The sequence below is a fragment of the Cryptomeria japonica genome, chromosome 7 (genome assembly GCF_030272615.1).
Source record: "Cryptomeria japonica chromosome 7, Sugi_1.0, whole genome shotgun sequence".
Taxonomy (NCBI): domain Eukaryota; kingdom Viridiplantae; phylum Streptophyta; class Pinopsida; order Cupressales; family Cupressaceae; genus Cryptomeria; species Cryptomeria japonica.
The window spans coordinates 404574081-404596154 of record NC_081411.1 but is presented as its reverse complement, the minus strand read 5'-3'; the positions used below and the strand labels follow the sequence as shown (position 1 = coordinate 404596154).

At 36.3% G+C, this 22074-nt stretch overlaps 1 protein-coding gene across 5 annotated transcripts in view; it reads right to left on the bottom strand.

The window, feature by feature from the left end:
- LOC131053387 (uncharacterized) overlaps positions 1 to 22074 on the bottom strand; it is a 207984-nt gene that overhangs the window by 134823 nt on the left and 51087 nt on the right. The window contains exon 1 of one of the 5 annotated variants that reach the window (XM_057988022.2): positions 16513 to 16651. The exons of the other annotated variants lie outside the window; for them this stretch is intronic. The gene's annotated coding sequence lies outside the window, so the exon portion shown is untranslated. Of the gene's footprint in view, positions 1 to 16512; positions 16652 to 22074 lie in introns of those variants that run through there. 5 annotated transcript variants of the gene reach the window in all.

The following is a 22074-nucleotide window of genomic DNA, read 5'->3' as shown; positions in this document are numbered from 1 at the left end:
TAATGCAATTATCAGCAAAAACTAATCCTTGTCTTTAACTTGATAATATAAGTCACTACGATTATTAATCTTCCTTCATGTTGATTATGATTTAGACTCTATTGATGTTATATACTTAGCCGATCTATCCATTCTATTAACATTAATCGATCTCCTTGTAATTACATTGTCTCCATCAATCCTTGATATAATCGCAATCTCCCATCAACTTGATTAGTCCATAATACTGATTAGTCCATTCATTGATTCAAGATGCTTGATTATATTTGTCAATACCATTAACGAATGTTGACACTTATACAAGTCGTTGTTACTTTCCATTTATTGATCTCTTAATGCAATTATCAGCAGAAACTAATCCTTGTCTTTAACTTGATAATATAAGTCACTATGATTATTAATCTTCCTTCATGTTGATTATGATTTAGACTCTATTGATGTTATATACTTAGCCGATCTATCCATTCTATTAACATTAATCGATCTCCTTGTAATTACATTGTATCCATCCATCCTTGATATAATCGCAATCTCCTATCAACCATCAATGCCTTTGCAGTCTTCATTAATATGCTGAATTGATACTTACCTCAATTGATCAATCTTCTCCTTCACCATTAATCAATGTTTCTAGTCTTCGTTCATCATTATTCTTTCATAAATCTTATCAACCTGATTAAAGTCTCCTCCATCAGTGTATGTGATTAGTTTTCATAGCATTCATAAGTATTATTGTCCTTTATCACATGAATCTTTGATATGCCTTGATTGATATGAAGTAGTTGATTACTTATGGTTGATGCACTTCTTGCTTGATGTGCTGAAGATGTTGCTTATCATCACTTAAACGGTGATCACTACTTGTCATACCCCTTATATCTCTAAGGAAAATTGTCTTATTTATAAGACTTCACGATTTTCCTGAATGCTTTATTCTTCTAACCATCCACTGGCTATGTACATCTACTTTTAGCCATCTTCTAACTCTATATAGGTGCTCAACGTCTGCCCCTCCTTGTCCTCATAAGTGTTTCACTATTATTATGTCTACGTTTAGGATGGGGACATTACATATAAAGGCAGATCATTCAAGTGGGGAAGTTGTATGTTGTGTTGCAAATACAATCAAGCATATACAGCAAGGGCCATTATTGAGAAGATAGCAGATTTGTTAAGAAAAGTGTGAGAAGATAGGTTGCTGATTTGATAAGAAGAGTATGAGAAAATAGATTGCAGATTTGATGAGAAGTGTATGAGAAGATAAATTGCAAATTTGATGAAAAGCGTATGAGAAGATAGATTACAGATTTGATGAGAATAGTATAAGTATATAGCATATTTACATGAGAAGTTTGAGATCATAGTCATGCCAAACATATGATCAGTTTATAGCAGACTTAAGAAGAGAATTTTAGCAGATTGAAGAAGAGATTTAGTGCAAAAGTTGTGGAGAAAAAGGTTATCCATCATCCGTTGAAGAAGCAACATTGATAAGGTGGAAATTGATTGAAGGGTTGGTGCCTCTGCGTGAATGAGGGGTTGGTGCCACTAGTGGGCTAGTGCTCACAAATTGAATGAGGGGTTGGTGCCTCTAATGGGCTGGTGCTCACAAATTGAATGAGGGGTTGGTGCCTCTAGTATGTTGAGCCTATGAAATTTGTAAGAGATTATTATATAATCAAGTAATTTGTCATGGTTTTCTCCTGTACGAGTTTCCACGTGAATATTGTGTTATTGTGTTCTTCTCATTTATTGAAATTGAGTAAATAATGCTTTTGTGATTGATAAAGTTTATATTGACAAAAGTTGTTATACTAATAAAAGAGTTTCCTACATGTACTTCCTTTGTTTCTACGTAGCTTCAGTGGCCCATTTAGTAAGCACCCTTCATTTGTCAAGATTATTCGACACAGAGTCATTCCCTTAAACTCTTTGTATTGCCAAGTCGGTTCTCCACAACAATTCTCACCCTCGAAACCATGTACTAGATGGCAACCACTACTTCCTAGCAATGCCTCGGATCAATATGAATGCTTGAGCACCCCACAGTACTGAATGCTATTGATATGATATATCGTTGAGTATAAACAAGCTTGCTATTTCTGATGTATCTTTAATGTGAGCGCAATTCTTATCTATTCAGATATGAAGTATATATTTATATATATATATATATTGACTTGTTGTGCCTGATACTGCTTGGTGTATCTGCAAAGGATAATCGTCACTGGCCTAGGAGTATACATGGCTTCTGAAATCTTCTTTATAAAATATGTGAATTGTACTTCTGCTAATCAATCTGATCTGATATCAAATTATCATTGTTTCAGATGTTTGGATCAATGCTTATACGATATTGGATCATTGTTCCAACTTAGTTATTATTGCTTCTGCGACATTATTGTGGTGTTGTTTCTAATTAAACCATTTCTTAGAATCTTGCCTCCATAACTATCCCCAGTAATCCTCCTCCCTCGTTGAATGATTTTGAATGCCTCCTTATATCTTGTGTTTGGAATGATAAGTCACATTGAAAAAGACTTGACTCATGTCTATCCTTGGTCGCACCATTTCATGGCATTTATGGTTATCGATTAATCTTATTAATCAATTAAATAATCTTAATGATGCTGAGATTATATTGGTCAATACTTGCATATGTCGCTGTTGTCCTGCATCGATCTCTTAAATTAATCCATTTCTTTAATCAATATCCTTATGATCGTATCCGATCTTTCATACCTTACTATACGACGATATCTCTTTCTCATATTGGTCCATATCTTAGTTGATACGATCTTCACTCCTTGACAAAGATCATAATCTCACCATTGTCAATATCGATCATTAGTGATGTTCCTTATACTATGGATGTTGACCGCTATATTATCGCAGACCATGGAATGTCGCCTCACCAGGAATTACCGCACAGAATAATGAGAGACTTATATAGATCTATTTGTCAATAGAATTATTGATGAAGAAGGCGGTGATGATGAGTTGTTGTCGACTCTTTGCTCATTGATATATCATTGTTAGTGGCTTATGTCTTAAACAAACTAATCGGTGTTTACTCTACTAATAACTCATTGTTATCGTGCATTCTCTTAACCATCGTCGGCATTTTTTTGATTGCCTATTCTCCTTCGATAGTCTTGCCTTCTATATTGGTATTGTAATCTCCACATTCGTATGATTGTCGAGCCTTTCAATAATCAAGTGATAGTATTATTTACTGAGCTTCCCACTCTTACTGGTCGCAGTTTGATACATATTGCCCGCATTATTGCCGAGTCATAAGATTTATTAATGGGCATCAATAATAGTTTTTGCCACTGATCAGTATATTCTTTCATCGATGCTAGGTTATTATACTCGTCTTTGATGTTCCTAGTCTTCGTCGATCCTCATGCAATGTATATGCTTCAATCTTACTTGTACATGATGATCGATATCATAGTTATTGTTTAGTTATTGTGTGCTATTCTTTTTCCATCTCTTAAATATTGAGAGGTATGTTTAGTTATTGTTGTGAATGCCATGTTGACTAAGGCAAATTAAATTCATTGGATAATATTCTTCATGGTCTTGCATCCCAGAGGCCTTTCTTCAACTCCCTGTCATCCAAATCTTGAAAATGTTTGTACTTCATTATAAAGATAATACAAGGAGCTTTCTCACATCATGCTATTTATTTGTTTGGTCTTTATGGGTTGGATGGGGACATCACAAAGACAACTAGAAGCTTCTCCTCGTCTACTTCTTCCATGTGGCACAACTTATGAATAACCAAGACAGTTACTTTGTTCATCGACTTTGCCTATCCATTTGCTCTAGAATATTACGAGCTTGATAAATTGTGAAAATTTCATAACTCCATCATTAAGAAAAAAAGGTGGTTCACAAAATGTCCTTGATCGCTAGCAATTTGGATGGGGATGCCATACCAAGTTAAAAAATTTATTGCATCCCATCACCCACTCTCGGATGTTTGTGTGTACTGTTGGCCACCACAAACCCGCAAGCAGATTTTTTGGGTTGTGGTAGTCCATTCCATATGTCCTCCAGCAAAGCCTTCATGTGCTTCCTTTAATGCTCATGGTATCTCTTCTTGCATGACACATAGCCTTAGGACATAGGCAAACCACATTTTATACAGTAATCCATTAATAAACTAGAAAGTTTAACTCTTCAAAGCTAGTTTACTCCTTTCTCCCGATGGCATCTCCTTTGAAAAGGTAGAGGTGGACAAATATTCTCTGATACTCTTGTACCATTGGGGTAGTGCTGCAATTTGAAACAAGTGGGCATCGAAGAAGTCTTCATTCACTCCCTCAGATGATTTAGTCAACTTAATTTTTGACTACTGATCAAAACTGGCGTGACTTCTCCCTAGCTAAACAATGATAGTAAATGTGAATTCTTGCAATAGTAAAAGTCACCTACTTACCCAACCTTGGATGATGGGTTGGTTAACCAACTCCATTAAGGCTTGGTGGCCAACATAAAAGGTCAATGGTGTTGCCAACAAATAGTGCTTGAACTTTTGAACCAAATACACCATCTTGAGGGCTTCTTACTTTGTCTACTCTAATTCTTTTTTGGCTTCAACAACAACCAACTGGTGAAGAAAATTGAATGGTCCAATCCCTAGGGTCCCACTTGAGCAAGGGTTGCTCCAATTGCATAGTTTGAAGCATCTACATATACATGGAACTCTTTACTCCAATCGAGGTATGCCAGGATTGGTGATCTCATTAATTGTTCCTTCAATTCGTCAAATACCTTCTCCTAGTCATTAGCCCATGTGAACGGTTGGCCATTCCTTGTCAATACATGCAAGAGTAAGATATCTAGGAAAAAAATTTGATGAATCTTCTATAATAGCCAATGTGGCAAAGAAACAATTTCACTCCAAGTGATGTTTTGAGGGGCTTCAATTTGTACGATTACTCTTATTTTGTCGAGATCAACCTTCAATCCGGCTTTGCGGACTATCGCCTAATAATTTGCCTTGATCCACCACGAATCGACACTTCTTTGTATTCAATGCCAACATTGCTTCTCTATACTATTCCATATATGATTTGAGTGCTTTTAGATGTGTCTGTTGATCATTGTAGATTGACCAGTCATCCAAAAATGCTTTAAATTTGCCAAACAACATTTTATTGAAGATATGTAAGATAGTGCTTTGAAAAGTTGTCGAAGCATTGCACAAACCAAACGACATACAATTTTATACATACACCTTGTCTTCTATGACAAATGTAGTCTTCAATGTATCCTCCTCGGCTATGCTTATCTGAGTATGCCCAAAGAACTTGTCCATGAATGAGTAGATCTCGTGACCTACTGCCTCTTCGAGAATTGAGTCCATGAAAGGAATCAAGAATGGGTCCCTGATAGTTACAACATTCAGACTTCTGAAATCCACACATATTCAAATCTTCACTAACTCTTTCTTTAGGGAGATGACTATTAGAGAGACCATTCGCTAGTCTCAACCATGAAGCTAATGCTTGCTTTGAGCATTTTCTATATCTCCTCCTAGACCTTGGTAGCATAGTTTTATTCATTACATAGGGTCTCTTTTGTACAAGTTGTGCTCCCAGTATGAGGGCAATCCAATATACACATAATTTTGAAGGTATCCCCTCGAAGCCTTTGTATGTCCAAATGAGTGTGTTATCATACTCCATGAAAATTTTGAACAATGTCGCTTTCAGTAGTGGATCCCAATCATCGCCAACCATTATTGTCTATGGGTTGGTTTCATTTCCCAAGTTCACCTTCTTCATTCTTGACACCTCATATTTAATCACTTTTTTCCTACTCGTACGCTCATTTCTACAATGGAATGACCACAAAATTTAGTAGAGATTGTTGTGTCCCAATTATCACCTTCTACATCATCAACATTCCCAATGACTTAATACCATGAAGGTCGACACCTATTAAGTGAAAAACTTGGCAGCTAGAGGGTTGGTTTCTCAAGGCACTTCATGTATCTTTGAGCAGTACATTGGCTCCTGAGCCTCAATCAACAATGGTGTTTGTCAGGTTCTTCCACATGATTTCCATCTAAACAACAGCCAGCTTCTTCGCAATGTTCATTGTTAGCAACATCAGATCAATGACTTGATCACCCTCAAGTGGTGGTTATACTGTCATGTCTTTACTTGGCCCTTACTATCAACGAGTTTGATTGTCACCCACCATGTTAGTGATTGCTCCTCTCAATTGCAACATGGTTTGTAAGAGGTTTGTCACTTTTGATTACCATGGTTGTTTGCAGCATCTGTCGTACAATGTTCATCTTCGACTCCGACCATGGTGAGTTACTTGTCATTTCATTGGCCATCACTTATTCTACTGCTTTGGCCTCCCAGAGTGGTTCTCTCTCCATAAGAAGATTTGAAACGACTACTTTCTTTGTTTGTGATCTGATGATTGCCAAGACTTCCTTGTCTTACTCCTCCACATCCAGCATGTCAATACCTTTTTTCTTTGGGCAATCAATGCCTTCGTGATTGCCTAATCCACACCATTCACACAACATTCCTCCAAGGGACTCCATTTGCTACATTTTTGGCACTAGATCATTGGTCTTCCTTTAGAATCGTACTAGATTCTACCTCTCGGCCCACTGTTGTTATACCAATTGTTATTCCCTCGTCTGTTGTCGTACCTGCTAGGATATGCATTATTGTTATTGTTTTGTGGTTTAGGAGATTTGGTCAAAGGGGTTTGATTATTCCCCTTGACTGAAAAACACTTGTGTGCCTCTTGCCTTCAAATTGTATGGGCATTCCTTAATGGAATGTCCCATTACTTGACAAATGTCACAAAACAATTTTTTCAAGCAATTTGCCTTGGTGTGACCTCTACCTTACAATCGGTGCACCATAGTTTAGTTTTTTGTTTTTTTTCCTTCTCAACTTTTAGTTTTTTCATCATTCGCATAATGTCCCATCTTAAGGCTTGGATTGTCTTTGATTCTCTATCACTACTCTCTTTCGTGCTCTTATCGTCATCCATCTTCCTCTTCCCTTTGAAGGATGTTTTGTTTTCACTCTCTACGTCCATTCTCTGATTGTAGGCATCAGCATACAAGGACAAAAGTAGCACTTTCATCTTTTTAAATAGCAAGGGATTAATCCCTCAATGAACCATCACTTCTTCAGCCCATCAGCCAACTAGTTCTCCAACTTCACCAACAATTCTTTGAGCCTACAATAGTAAACTCATGCATTCTCATTTTTCCCTTGCTTAGTGCCATAGATCTTTCCCACGATCTCATTGTCATCTCTCAGTAATCTAAACTTTGCCTTGAACGCCTTCTTCAGTGCATCCCATGAGGTTGTACATTCTTCGTCAAGTTTCACAAACCATTCTATGGCTATACTTAGTAGCATCACTAGAAACACTTTCAACCAATAGACTTTGTATTCTTAGTTACTCGCTATCCATATGGCTTCACACGTCTTACAATGTCTCACAAAATCTTCGAACCCATTCCTTATGAAATTTATAGCTTTTGTATTTGCACATTTAGACTCACCAAGGAAGTCACCTTTTCTCTCCCCTAATTTTGTTCTTGTGTGTTCGACCTAGGTGGAGTATATTGACCTCTACGTTCAGGTGCTTGCCTTGCCCTCTTAGCCACATACAAGTCCTATACACAGCCTCTTTTATCATCCCTTGCACTCTAGTTATCTTCAAACTCATTCCTACACTCCCTTCGTCTAGGGGTCTTTCATTTGATTCCTCGAATCCTTGGCTCCTCTTAGATGAATAGTCTTTCAATGTGACGTACATTATTCTTGAATGTTTTAATCAATTCAGGGTTTCTTTCCTTGCCCTCCTTGTCCAATGTTGACTATATAGATGGATTGTCTGCTTGGTCAAAAAGGTCTTGGTATACTTTATCAGGGAGTGGTTCATGTCTAGCCATTTCCTCCCACTCACTTTGTATACATTCTTCAATGAATGTCTTCCTTTCTTCTTGAATACAACTCCAACTGACACTTTGGCTTTTACTTCTTGGCAAGCCTAGTCTTTCAAATTCTTCAACAATTCTTCTCAATCACCTTCATTGTTCTCCTTGTTCTCTTAGACAAAGGGATCTTCCCACAATGCTTTTGTCACTTGTGACCGTTTGCAATTCATGACCTATCTTTGGTTGGTTGCACAAGCATTAATTCTCAGGGGTACGTCTCCTTATGGTGTCACGGTCTTCCTCTTCCAGCTGGTTCCTTTAATGTTACTGTTGTATTTTTTGTTGCCTTCTTTGCTCTTGATCCTTCTCTACCCGAAGGTATCGAAGGATGAAGTGATGTGCGATAAGCCTTAGCAATTTGTGAGGAAGACAATCAACTTCTTCGTTGACAGTGAGATTATCCAAGATGGCATCCTAGGGGACCCCTCTAACAAGAGCTCCTCTCAACACATATTCCCTTAACAAGATATCCCATAGATTTACCAAGCCCTTTGTAAGTTGATCTTATCATTCTTTGTTGACTTGTACTAGTTTGTCAACAGGCTGTCCCATTAGATCGCCATGATTCCTAACTGTGAGATGCTATGCCAAAATTCGAATACACCAAATATATACTTGAGTATTCTACTTGAATGAATTATATAGTAAACGTGAGTAATAGAACTATAGAACAGAATAATATAAATTAATTGCAAACATATTTCAGAAAGATATGGATTTATTCTCATGTAACAGATATGAATGTGTACAAGAACTCATAACTGTTGTCCCAAACTACATGTACAACAAGAAATATATAGGCAGGCTGATGTTGGTTGAGGATCCCAATCCTCGGTAACTACAAATTAAATAATTACTGTTGGGGACAAAACTTTATTACATTCATTTTACAGTCATGACTAATCCGTATTCCATTCACAATCAGCCCTAATATAGGGTAGAAAGTAGAAACCCAAGGTTCTATTATCTATGCTTCTTTATAGCCAAATATATGTGTAACAGTGGGAATGTTGATGCCTAAGTTTAGAGAGAATCACTCCTCCAAAATGACGATGTTGATATCCCTTAGCAGTAGGTAGTGCATGTTATGATTATCATTGCTTCAAAACAAAACCATTTAGACTTGACCATCCAGGTTTTTTATGGAAAGAAACAATATTCAACTCAAAATATATTTCTTATTGGTCAGTGGGAAAAAAAACCATTTTGACCATTATCCTCCACCTGTAATCCCATTTGTTAAAGAAGTTTGGAACCAAAGCTTCATTGTGGAGAGATACAAATACAAAGAACCATCACCAAATGAAGCAAAGGAAACAATATTAAAAGTAGATAGAATATTAAAAGATAACTTGATCCTCCTACATTATTCCCCTCAAAAACATCACACCGTCCCATTATGATCAAGAACTACATAATCATTTTATATCCTTCCAGAATTTCTCAAGTATTTGTCCTTTCTATTATAAGATTTTTAAAGATGTGCTCATCAGTTTGCTACTTATGCCATCAATTCTACAATTTTATAAATCAGTTAACTCACTCTTCATCTTCATCACTAGAATCTGTAGACACATAAATTTTCTATATAATTTATCCTCATGGGCTCATTCTAATTCCTCTATTAATAAAACAGATATTATCATTTATTTAATTGATTCATTTATTAAATTCTCTCATAAGTATATTATCCATTTACTCCCTACCATTTCATAAATTCCTAACCTTCAACATTTCATATCCTTGTCACTTTTCATTTTACTTATATCCTTCCACCTCCCCTGATCACATCCACTTGGAGAATGTGGGACAAATGCTCACCTCTAACTAACTCCTTTACCCCACATTTCTCCCACAATGAGTTTTCTTCATGAGGACACCTATAAAACCAATGCTCCTCTCACATTGAGCTCTCTCTCACTTCTAGAAATTCTGTCATCGTAACATTGTTTGGAGTTCTTTTTACATACTTAGTATTTTTGTTTTTTAATCATTTTTAATCATCTATTCCATTCTTCCTTAGCCTCTTGTGTGTTGTGTAAAAATCTGAGAGCACTAAGGTTCTAAATGCAAGATCTAGGAAGATAGGAACACAATGGAGTCGAGCATCCGTTGAATGCATAGTTGAAATTGTTTATTTGTTTTGCATTTGATAGGGAAGAGCTCCATTGATTGATGTTGGATTTCAGTTCTGGAGTCTTTGGCTCATAGTTGGGCTTTTGAGACAAAGAAACCATCTTCCGTATCCTTCATCAACAAAATCTTTCCAATGAACTTTAGCTTTCAATATTTTTATTTTTTGTATTTATAAGGAATGATTAAAAAAATTTAAAATTAAGGATGTTGATGTCTTTCTTAGTCAATGTAATAAACCACCCCGATCTGATGTTGTTGTTTTTTTCTGAATTTTCTGATTCAACTGCCTGTTTCTGATTTTTTGGGGTTTTTTGTGTTTTTTTTTCGCTGATTGTTGCAATTACAATAAATGCAATAAAATGGAAAGTTCTGGAAACTAAAGTACAGTAATTAAATGCAGCAAAAGGACAATTGTTGGTATTTATTTGCATCAAACTTAGTCAACCACGTACCCGTACAGCCAGATACAGGTCTGATACACATCTGGGACAGCGAGTGACACATTGAGCACGGTTTTCTCACCCAAGAAGGCTTCCCAATTTCTGATCTGCAATATTAAATTGGTATGAAGGCTGATTAGCTCTTGAAACCCTCAAATTTCTCATGCACCACCTAGGGTTTGGCTGCCCTTGATTCCAAATTGGCATAGCTGGCTGAATGTGGTCAAAAAAACAGACAAACGATAGTTGGATGACCCCGATCTACAAACTACTACCTCCAATCTTCTTTTTAAACCTGCTGAACTCTGATTTCTTCAACAACCAATCTGAAAAATGGAATCTTCCTTGAAACCCTGTGATTGATGAACTGTAAGAATACCTTTGGGTGATCTTCCACACCTGTAGGCACTCAAATCCTCTGAGAATTTCCGTTCCCAAAGCCTGATATTTCCTGTTGAAACCCTTTAAAACAACTTAATAAATGAAGGGGGGACTTAAGGAGAAATTCGATCAGCTAGGAGGAATTTGATTAAAAATTAATAAAAAGTTTATTAATGAAATAAGTTGCAACCCTAATTGGATTGAACGACTTGAGGAAGGAATAAAGTAACATTTGGGCCTCCTAGGCACCATTCCCCATGGTGGGCCCATTTATTTGTTACTTTATTAAAATAATATAAAGTAACTTATTTAATTAAACACTTATTTCTTTTATTAAAATATTAAAGTCATTACTTTAATATTTCAATTTCTTGTTTTGAATCCATCACCCAGCCTTCAAACTGAAAACTGAAGCTGCTACTGGCCCCAGAGTGATGATGTACGGCTGGAGCTGGACAACTGGTAGTCTCCTAAAAAGTAGAAGACTGACTGTACATCTTCCTATTACCCCTCCTAGTGTAAATATTTTAGACCTTGAACTCAAAGTCAATATCAAAATGATGACTAATTGTTTCCTCAAAAGTGTCATCATTTTCCAGTAATGCATCCAACTCTACTACTTTTATTGCTTGTCTCTCCAACTCAACAAGATCTTCATCAATAAATCGGACTTCACTATGATCTTCAATAGCCGAACCCACAAAAGGATTGATGACATCATGAGGACCCTCCACCTTTCTTGTTTGAAGGCAACAATTGTACGAAAAAAAACAAGGTAATTCAGGTGTTCTTAAGTCAACCCATTTCTCTTCTTCGTGTGAATGCTCTCAAATAGGCTTCAATGCATCCACAACTAGAAAAACTACATGGCTAGGATAAAATACGGATGGCTAACCTCTAAATTTTTGGTGTACCAACACTCTAATTTTCCAACCACAAGTTTAAAAAGGAAAAGATTTACACAACATAAGAATTAAGTAAAAAAGTTAGAGCTTGTTCATGTTAATTTTAGATCAGATTGATAGCAATAATCAGAAATAACACAATGAACACACAGATCACACAAGAGTACCCTGGGAAAACCTCCCTCTTGGAGGTGAAAAACCCAGCATTAATCTCAATTAATATTAGGCAATAATCAATATGTGACCTTACAAGTTTACTTCAACACTTGAAGCAATATGAACATCAGCATACACACAGCAGTATGATGAACTTTCTGCAATATACTTGACTGAAGATGATTTGCTGCTGCTGATCATAGGACCATTCACTGATCAAGGAGTCAATTCGCTGACCATGAATGATAATCGCTGCTCCAGAATTAGTTCGCTGTTCTTGGAGATGAATTCGCTGCCATGGTGATATGCTTGCTGATCTTTATGATGCAATTTGTTGTCCCTGTAGTTATATTCGCTGACTGGATAATTTCGCTGCTGATCAAGGATGTAATTCGATGTCTTCAAAATGTATGTAAAGATGAATGAATGAACCTTGTATATATATGTGATCTTAGCCACCTAATTCATCCTAAGTCGGCTCACAAGGATAATCAATTAATAATAATATGATGACCTAAACTTGGCGCCCAATATAGGGTCAGCCCCATTGCATTTACAAGTTACAATGTTCAATATAGGGTTAGCCCTATCCGCAAGTTACATCGCCCATTATAGGGCCAGACCAAATTACAAGTTATATTTAATTTTGCACATTTAATGTGACTAAGGCCGACAGGCCAATTAGTCACCCACAAGTTACATTATGGGTCACGCCCAATTTTCATATTTGCAAGTTACATACACCGCCCAAATAGGGCCAGACCTAAACAAGAATTTATGTAACAAAATGTGATAGCAAACATGGCTTAGGCCGACGGGGCCATACACATGCTAAGTGTGTTAGGTCGGCCCTAGAAGGGATCCGACCTAACTACAAACATCAACATCCTTAATGGTTACAAGTTACATAATGCGTTTGGGTCTAGCAAAATACAAGTAATACTTATATTTGATCCGAACTAGCTATTATTTCAACACTCTCTCTTAGCTAGGGACGATTCTAGCAAAATAACAAATCATCATGGACCTTACCATGATATCCATCTTGCATTGCCCACAAAGGATGGATCCAAAAAATTTATTATGCACACCTGCAAGAAATGAATATACACAAATATATAAATACACATCATGAACTTCTTTCATGATATCCATCTTGCATTGCCTGCAGAGGATGGATCCACCTTGCATTGCCCGCAGAGGGTGGAGTAGGTCTTTCACCTCAACCTTCTCCCAAAGAAGGATCTAATGTCACCTTGCATTGCCCGCAGAGGGTGGAGGAGGTCTTTCACCTCAACCTTCTCCCAGAGAAGGATCTAATGTCCCCTTGCATTGCCCACAGAGGGTGACTCCACCTTGCATTGATCATAGAGGGTGGTTCCACCTTGCATTGCCTGCAGAGGGTGGAGGAGGTTTTTCACCTCAACCTTCTCTCAGAGAAGGGTCCAATGTCACCTTGCATTGCCCGCAAAGGGTGACTCCACCTTGCATTGCCCGCAGAGGGTGGAAGATGCAACCTAATGCATCACTAGGACTAAGACTCTCTCTCAGCCAAGGCTGTGTTCTCCACAATTTCCAAGTTACTTTCTGAAGCACACAAACTTCACTCGAGCACGAGGCTTGGCGAGAACACCTGCAATCTACTCATTGGTGTTGACATATTCAGCTAAATAGCACCTTTGTGTCCCATATCATGAATATAGTGATAATGAGTTTTCACATGTTTTGGCTAGTCATGAAACACGGGATTAACAAACATCTCAATACAATTCTGATTGTTACAATTAATGACTAAGGGTTCCCAAGGTTGCCCAAACAACCTAGCAAGAAGCTTTGTGAAGCCATACTGCTTCACAATGTACTCAGCTTCAGCAGTGCTCAATGCAACTCAGGACTGATTCCTGCTGACCCAAGAGATTAGAGCAGAACTCAAGTTGAAGCTAATTCTTGAAGTGTTCTAACACTTCTTGCCCAATCAGAATCTAAGTAGCCTTCTAGGGTGATGACAGTGTTGATTGGATACTTCAGCCTGTAGCCAACAGTTCCATGCAAGTATCTCGGAATATGTTTGGCTGTAACAAGGTGAACATGCTTTGCCTTGTTCATAAACTGGTTGAGTGCACTCACTACATAACAAATGTCTCATCTAGTGTTAACTAGATACATCAATGATCCAATCAACTGCCTGTACTCAGAAGGATCTGCAAAATTAGAGTTAGCTGTAGATAAACTCAATTTCTTTAGTTTCCATAGGAGTAGACATAGGTTTGCAATCCAACATTACAAATCTCTTCAAATTATCAACAGTATATTTTCTTTGACTTAGAATAATTTCATTAGATCTTTGCCACAGTTCTATCCCTAGAAAGTAATGCATTAGACCTAGATCGTTCATTTCAAATTCAGTAGCTAATTCTTTCTTACACCTAATGATGAGACTATCTTCGCCAGTTAGGAATAAATCATCCACATATAAAACCAAAATTAGCATTTCACCATTAAATACTTTAAAGTAAAGGTTAGGATCAGCATCATTCTTACAAAACCCTAAACTAACCAAGTATTTATCAATTCTTTCATACCAAGCTCGAGGAGCTTGCTTGAGGCCGTAAAGAGCTTCCTTTGATCTGCATACATGAGATTCTCTATCTTGAATCTCATAACCTTCTAGTCATTCAATATAGACAACAAAAACAGTCTTTATATCCAACTTACAGCCTGCAGCTATAATGGTTCTAATATTAGTATATCTAGCAGCAAAAGCAAATGTTTCCTTATAACTATGAGCTACACATATGGAACTCCCTCTTGATTCTTAATATAAAATTGTGGTAACCAAGTCTCATGAAGATTGCATAATATAAGAATCAATCAAGGAAGGCAGCCAACATAAGTTACCATAAATCAAAGATGAGAAATGTCAATCTATTCCTTGCGAAATGGACCCATAGCACAATCATTATGATCATGGCATACTTTCAAGTGAAGAAACCAAGCTCCCTCTTAAGCTTGAAGGCATGGTAATTCAAGAATATCTTGAAGAGAAGCATCAACATGATTAAATATCCCAATGGAATAACCGATCTCTTTAGTGCCTAGACTTCCACCATTGACAACATATGCCAAGATTGCTCAAAAGGATATTGTCAATCTATGATCAACTTCACTCATAGTGTAAAGCTACACAACATTCTTTAAATGTCAAATTGTTTTCCATAGTTGAATAACAGAGAGTTAGTTGTGCCTGATCATATCAGAAAACTAAGGCAAGTGTATGACTTCAGAAAACTTTGACAATCTAACATTTTACAAAATCCATAAGCCAGGTATATAAGCCAAATTTTCTTTCCAGCTAACGCGTTAAATCAGACATGAGTATCAACCACACAAAAGAATACACATTGTAGTTTAGCACAAGCGTATGATCAAAAGACAACTTCAATAAGTTATATACCTCATTCATCTTAGGTTTCATCATCAAGAGAATACTTACTTCAAAAATGTAATAGGTAGTATGCTCAAATTGAAGAGATAATATCACAATGAATATTATGTGAGGATAGTGAAAGCCAAGACAGAAAATGTATTAGAGCTAAAGGCAATCCTCTACACAAGAAGAGCAGAGCAAGGTTATAATAAATGTATAACAAAAAACATGAGAGCTTTTATGAAGAGCTGAAGAGAACCAGGTGTTACATAGTCCCAGTCCTACATGCCAACCTTATTATAGAACAGAGAATACAGTATGTATGATGTTAGGAGACACACCAGCAAGACTATTAAACATTTCAAGATTTAGATAGAATATGATGCATCTGAACTATGCAGCAAGTATCATCAGAAGAAGATAGTAAAGTCATCATTGGGCATAGATACTAAATAGGATGACTAAGACATCGTACCTTTACATGTCTACAACACCAATGATTAGAGGACACTATATGATTTCAACTAAGGTTTCATGTTTCTAAATCTCCTATAATTTTATTCATCTTTCAATCTTCCTATTTGTGCTTGTTGTTATATCATAATACTCCTAGTTTTATATCTGAATACACATGTTGAAATCTTAAGTGCCAAGGATGTATTTAGATCAATGCATCAATTCGGATCATTACATATTCATAGCAAACCACATCAAATGGGTTGAGAGATAAACATACTCAAAATTAGAGAGTAGGGCATAACCAAATACTAACTTCAATAATTCAAACTGGATTAGAACAAATTCTTAACACAAGAACAAAGCTCGAATTAGGGTGATTGTTACAAACCCTAGGACGACAGTTATGCAACCCTTAAAGGAATAAAAGGAGTACTAAGATCTGAAAAACAAGTGCATAAACCGACATATGAAAGCACACTCAGATGAAGTAGTTAACAAGCAAGAGAACCTTGTGCACTAGATAAGACACCAATAACAATAAGGCAATCATATGCAAATCTCCAAACCAAGTGGACCCTACAATTGAGAATAGAGAAATGAGAACACCTGAAATCTTATTCTTGCTATCGTCCCATCGATGCCTTCAATTTGTCAAGCAGACATTGTTGTTAAACTTTCTGATTCACCGTAGACTTCTTCAACCCTAATCTGCACAAGAAGAAGTACAGGTTCTTCCTTCAAGCTATCAGGCCTTATAGAAGGAACTTGGCTCTGATACCATGTTAATTTTAGATCAGATTGATAGCAATAATCAGAAATAACACAATGAACACACAGAACACAAGAGTACCCTGGGAAAACCTCCCTCTTGGAGGTGAAAAACCCAGCAATTAATCTCAGTTTATACTAGGCAATAATCAATATGAGACTTTACAAGTTTACTTCAACACTTGAAGCAATATGAACATCAGCATATACACAGCAGTATGATGAACTTATCTGCAATATACTTGACTGAAGATGATTTGTTGTTGCTGATCATAGGACCATTCGCTGACCATGAATGATAATCGTTGCTCTAGAACTAGTTCGCTGTTCTTGGAGATGAATTCGCTGCCATAGTGATATGCTCGCTGATCTTTATGATGCAATTTGCTGTCCCTGTAGTTATATTCGTTGACTGGATAATTTCGCTGCTGATCAAGGATGTAATTCGTTGTCTTCAAAATGTATGTAAAGATGAATGAATGAACCTTGTATATATAAGTGATCTTAGCCACCTAATTCATTCTAGGTCGGCTCACAAGGATAATCAATTAATAATAATATGATGACCTAAACTTGGCGCCCAATATAGGGTCAGGCCCATTGCATTTACAAGTTACAAAGTTCAATATAGGGTTAGCCCTATCCACAAGTTGCATCGCCCATTATAGGGCCAGACCAAATTACAAGTTATATTTAATTTTACACATTTAATGTGACTAAGGCCAATAGGCCAATTAGTCACCCACAAGTTACATTATGGGTCACACCCAATTTTCATATTTGCAAGTTACATACACTGCCCAAATAGGGCCAGACCTAAACAAGAATTTATGTAACAAAATGTGATAGCAAACATGGCTAAGGCCGACAGGGCCATACACATGCTAAGTGTGCTAGGTCGGCCCTAGAAGGGATCCGACCTAGCTACAAATATCAACATCCTTAATGGTTACAAATTACATAATGCGTTTGGGTCCAGCCCAATACAAGTAATACTTATATTTGATCATAACTAGCTATTATTTCAACAGTTCAAACTTTCATGTTTCTAGTTTCTACTTCAAGTCTATGTTGTCAACCCTAGGACAGGGACAGATACAAGGTTTGAGTATGAAAATACGAGAATATTTTTTCTTTGAGTAAGAGCACAATTTCATCTATATATATAATTTTAAAACTTAAAAATATTAAAAAAAAATGATATTCATGATTGTTAACTACCTACGAATTTGTTAAAAAAAATACTCATAAATTCATAATTAGATAATTTGTCAAATGTCAATACATGATGAAAAGTACAGTTTCATATTGCTCTTCATCAAAAGCATCAAAGTGAATATTTGATTCAGTTTCACTTGAACCACAATTGAATGTAGCAACACTGCCACTAGCCACATTATGTACAAAAGTTGCCTCAACTATAGAGACTTTGGCAAGCTATTCAACTATAGTGTCTAAGTTGACACACTCAAGAGTTAGATCCCAATTCTTTGACACCTCCTCATTGTAATCAAGTATCTTATGTGATAAGAGACACAAGTTTGAGTGCACACAGGCCAAATCCTTAGCCTTTGTTGCACATAATCAGTTGCACTTAACCAAGTGAATGAAATAGCATGTACTCCAATTCCACTTAGCTAAAGAAATCACAAATTGAATACAATATTTACAATTACAAAACATAGATTATATATTATAAATTTATAATACATACTAAAGAAGAAATCACAAATTGCATACAATATTTACAATTACAAAACATAGATTATTTATTATAAATTTATAATATATATTAGGCTTAGTACTAAAAGAAAAAAAGGTTAAAAAATAAAAGATCTAAATCTGAGAGAGAACTTTTATTACAAGAAACTACAAAGAAATAAAGCCTTGGCCCCGTATGTAAAACCATCCATGAGCATTGTTTTTTGGCTTATCTCAAAGAGCATAAACATCATGATTCCTTGATGATATGAAGTGGCATAACACACTCAAGACAACGCTTTGCATATCTATATTTAGAAATATTCTTCTAAATATTTTGAGGATAGAGCAAATGCTAGGAGTTACAATGACATGGTCATCTTGTTACAAGGTCAACAATGATCCTTTGTACTCTTTCGAAAAATGCTTTTGTTGGGTCATGCTTGTGGGATTCTATTATGGTCTTTATTTTTTCAACCATGGAGTCCATGCCATCATAAATTTCACCCAAATATGGGTGATTTGTATCAACATACCTAATCATGTTGATGATGGCCTTTGTAAAACTCAAAACATATTCCACACAAGCCCACCCCTTATCATCATCAACTATCAATCTTTTGACATTTTGGGATCTCTGTACTTGATTTGCCTTTATACACTCGAAAGACTATTGATGTCCATAGCACTCAATGCATCTTGTATGATGAGTTTTGTTTTCTGTTAATTTTGTAATTTGCATCAAATTGCATATGCATTATTTCTTGTTAACAGATTTATTAGGTTTCTTCTCTCTACAGAACAGTCAGATCAGAGCTTTATCAGCACTAGCAAAACACCCCTTCAGCAACAACTAGATAATAAATTATAAGATAGACTTTTTGTGTAATATAAGTGAAATATAACATTTTTGGCAAGTAATTCATGAATTTTCAGTCACCAATTACTCAGCTACAAGTTTTAAGCAAGTTACAAGTTTTGGAGTAATTGGTTTTGAAATTATGCCTAAACCTAACCCGACAATGCTTAAAACTTGAACTGTTAAAATAAAACAAGAAAAAATCCTAACTCTTTTATGTTACAGCTTGAAAATACAAGATTTTAGAAGCAACGTGCAAAGGGTCGTTTGAGAAAAATGGAATCACACACAAGTTATTTAATAACACATAAATTTATTCTTTTGTGTGTTTGACTAGGTTAATGAAAAACTTGGCATCAGTTTGTCACTGTTGTCCCCGGTTTTTCACTACCCTCAAAATCAAGACCATTACAAAAATATTGCCTACGCCCACGAAAAAAATTATCAAGGGCTATTGCTAGTGTACAATGAGAACTTTTATAATTTCATAAGATCTTGAATTAATTCATTTTATTGAAATCACTATGTGAAATTCATTAATACATTGAATTATTTTAGTCAAAAAAGTTGAAGCGCATTGAGTTATTTTATTCAAAATAATTATTTCCCTAGCATAACCCTAAGTTGTATTGTCAAGAGTAAATTGTTAATTTCGTATAAAGGACAAAGATACTGACACACTATAAAAAGTGCCCAGATGTAGGAAAAAGGAAAGGTAGACAAAAATATTATTAATGAAAATTAGTAAAAAGAGGGGAGAAGTAGTTGGAAACTACTTGGATGAGGGTAAAAAGGATACTTTTCCAAGAAGAGGAGCTTCTTCTCTCATGACATTTTTGGGGGAAAAGGCTTTTGTCATTTTTGTTGCAGCCATGTACAAAGATTATGCCAGAGACGTTGTGCCAATTTTATGAAGAAGAATATTGCTGAGACTCTTATTTGATCACCTTGTTCTTCATGGGTTCCAGGATATTTCTTGTCTGATTTGTGATTTATTCTTCATTTTTCCCTGCATGTCACTGCTGCAAATTATTAAATTTCCTCTAATTGTTAAAATTGAATGTAGAAATTGAACCTGTTATCTATTCAGTTTCTACATGCTCTTTTACCTTTCTTCTTTCCTCATTCATGTTCAAAAACTCTAGGTAGCTGTCAATATCCGATCTATCTAGGGTTTCTCTATTCTTCACCTTTTGATATTTTCCCCTTCTATGTTCTTTCTAGTAAAAAGTACCAAAAATCATAAAATAAACCTAGCATACAAGGGAGTTGTCCCTCTCAGAATGCGGAGGAAGATCATCCTATCAATGATGATCTATCCAATGTTGCAATTTTATACTTCTATCTATTTGGCAAGTATCTCAAATAAATGATGAAAGCTTGCAATTAAAAATTTCCAACAAACATGGTATGGCTTTAGTTTAAAAGAGTTAGGATGAACCCTTACCATGAGAGTAGGGATAGGGATCCCTCATATAGGAACCCCCACCTTAGGCAAGCTTAAGGATGAGTATGATGTGAGTGATGAGTCCTTTTTCTCTTTCTACTTTTGTAATCTTTTTCTAGGTTTTCAATTTCTTTTCTAGGTTAAAACAACAACACATTCTTCCTTTCCCGAGCATCTACCATCTCTCTCTCAACTCATAACATCATGGAAGTGTATCAAACTTATTGTATGGCTTATTCTTTGATCAACGAAATGTTACTTGAAAGACATTCTAACCTCTACCCGCAGCTACTTGCGATCTAAATATTCCATTTTCGATGATGCTTAGACTCACAAAGGATTTGTTGTGACGTATTCACACATTGCCCCATTACAAATGGGGACCCCTACTTTTTTTGCTTTCTAGGGTTTGCTTTCTAGGTGTTTTGGGTTTGTCTGTTAGCCTTTGCATTTTGAGTGTCGCCGGGGGATCAATAGGATGGTAGGCTTTGCTTGAGCTAGGAGAGTCAGCAGGTGCCCCAGAATTAGGGTTTCTTTGAGAGTCTTCTTTAGGGCCTAGTTTTGCTCTTATTGCTAATTGTGTCTTGCTTGGTGAGTGAGTATCATCCTTGAAGGTCTGAGTTAGGTCGAGTTGGTGAGTGATGAAGTCTGGAATGTCATCCTGATCTTCAAATGCCCTAAAATTTGGCTAAGTCTGGAATGCCCTGATCCTAAAATTTGGCTAAGTCTGGAATGTCCTAATCCTAAAATTTGACTAAGTCTGGAAAACTGAAGAATCCTCCAAAAACTAGATTTTGCAATATAACTCCTGGAGGTCCGAAACCCCCTAAAATTTGGCTAAGTCTAGAATGCCCTGATCCTAAAATTTGGCTAAGTCTGGAATGTCCTGATCCTAAAATTTGACTAAGTCTGGAAAACTGAAGAATCCTCCAAAAACTAGATTTTGCAATATAACTCCTGGAGGTCTGAAACCACTCTCAAACATCCTGAAAGTATATATGGAATATAACTTAAAGTATAAGTTCTTATACTTAAATGTTATATTCCATAAAATGATCCTGACGGAGAGTCCAAAATGTCAAATTTCGCTCCTGACCCTTACAAAGGGTCCAAAGCGAATTTCGCTTCTGACCCTTCCAAAGGGTCCAGAGCGAAATTCTCCATAAGACATTCTACTTTGACCAAAACCCAGAACTAACGCATTCCCAGGCTTGAATGAAGGCAAAAGCACTTGTTTGAATGAAGAAATGCGAAAAAATGAAGTCAGGATCATGGCCTAAGGTGAATTTCGCTCCTGACCCTTCCAAAGGGTCCAGAGCGAAATTCATATTTCCTCTATTTTTCTCCTTACCTTGACCAAGTTTGTAGACTTTTGAGGCATAATTGAGAAGGC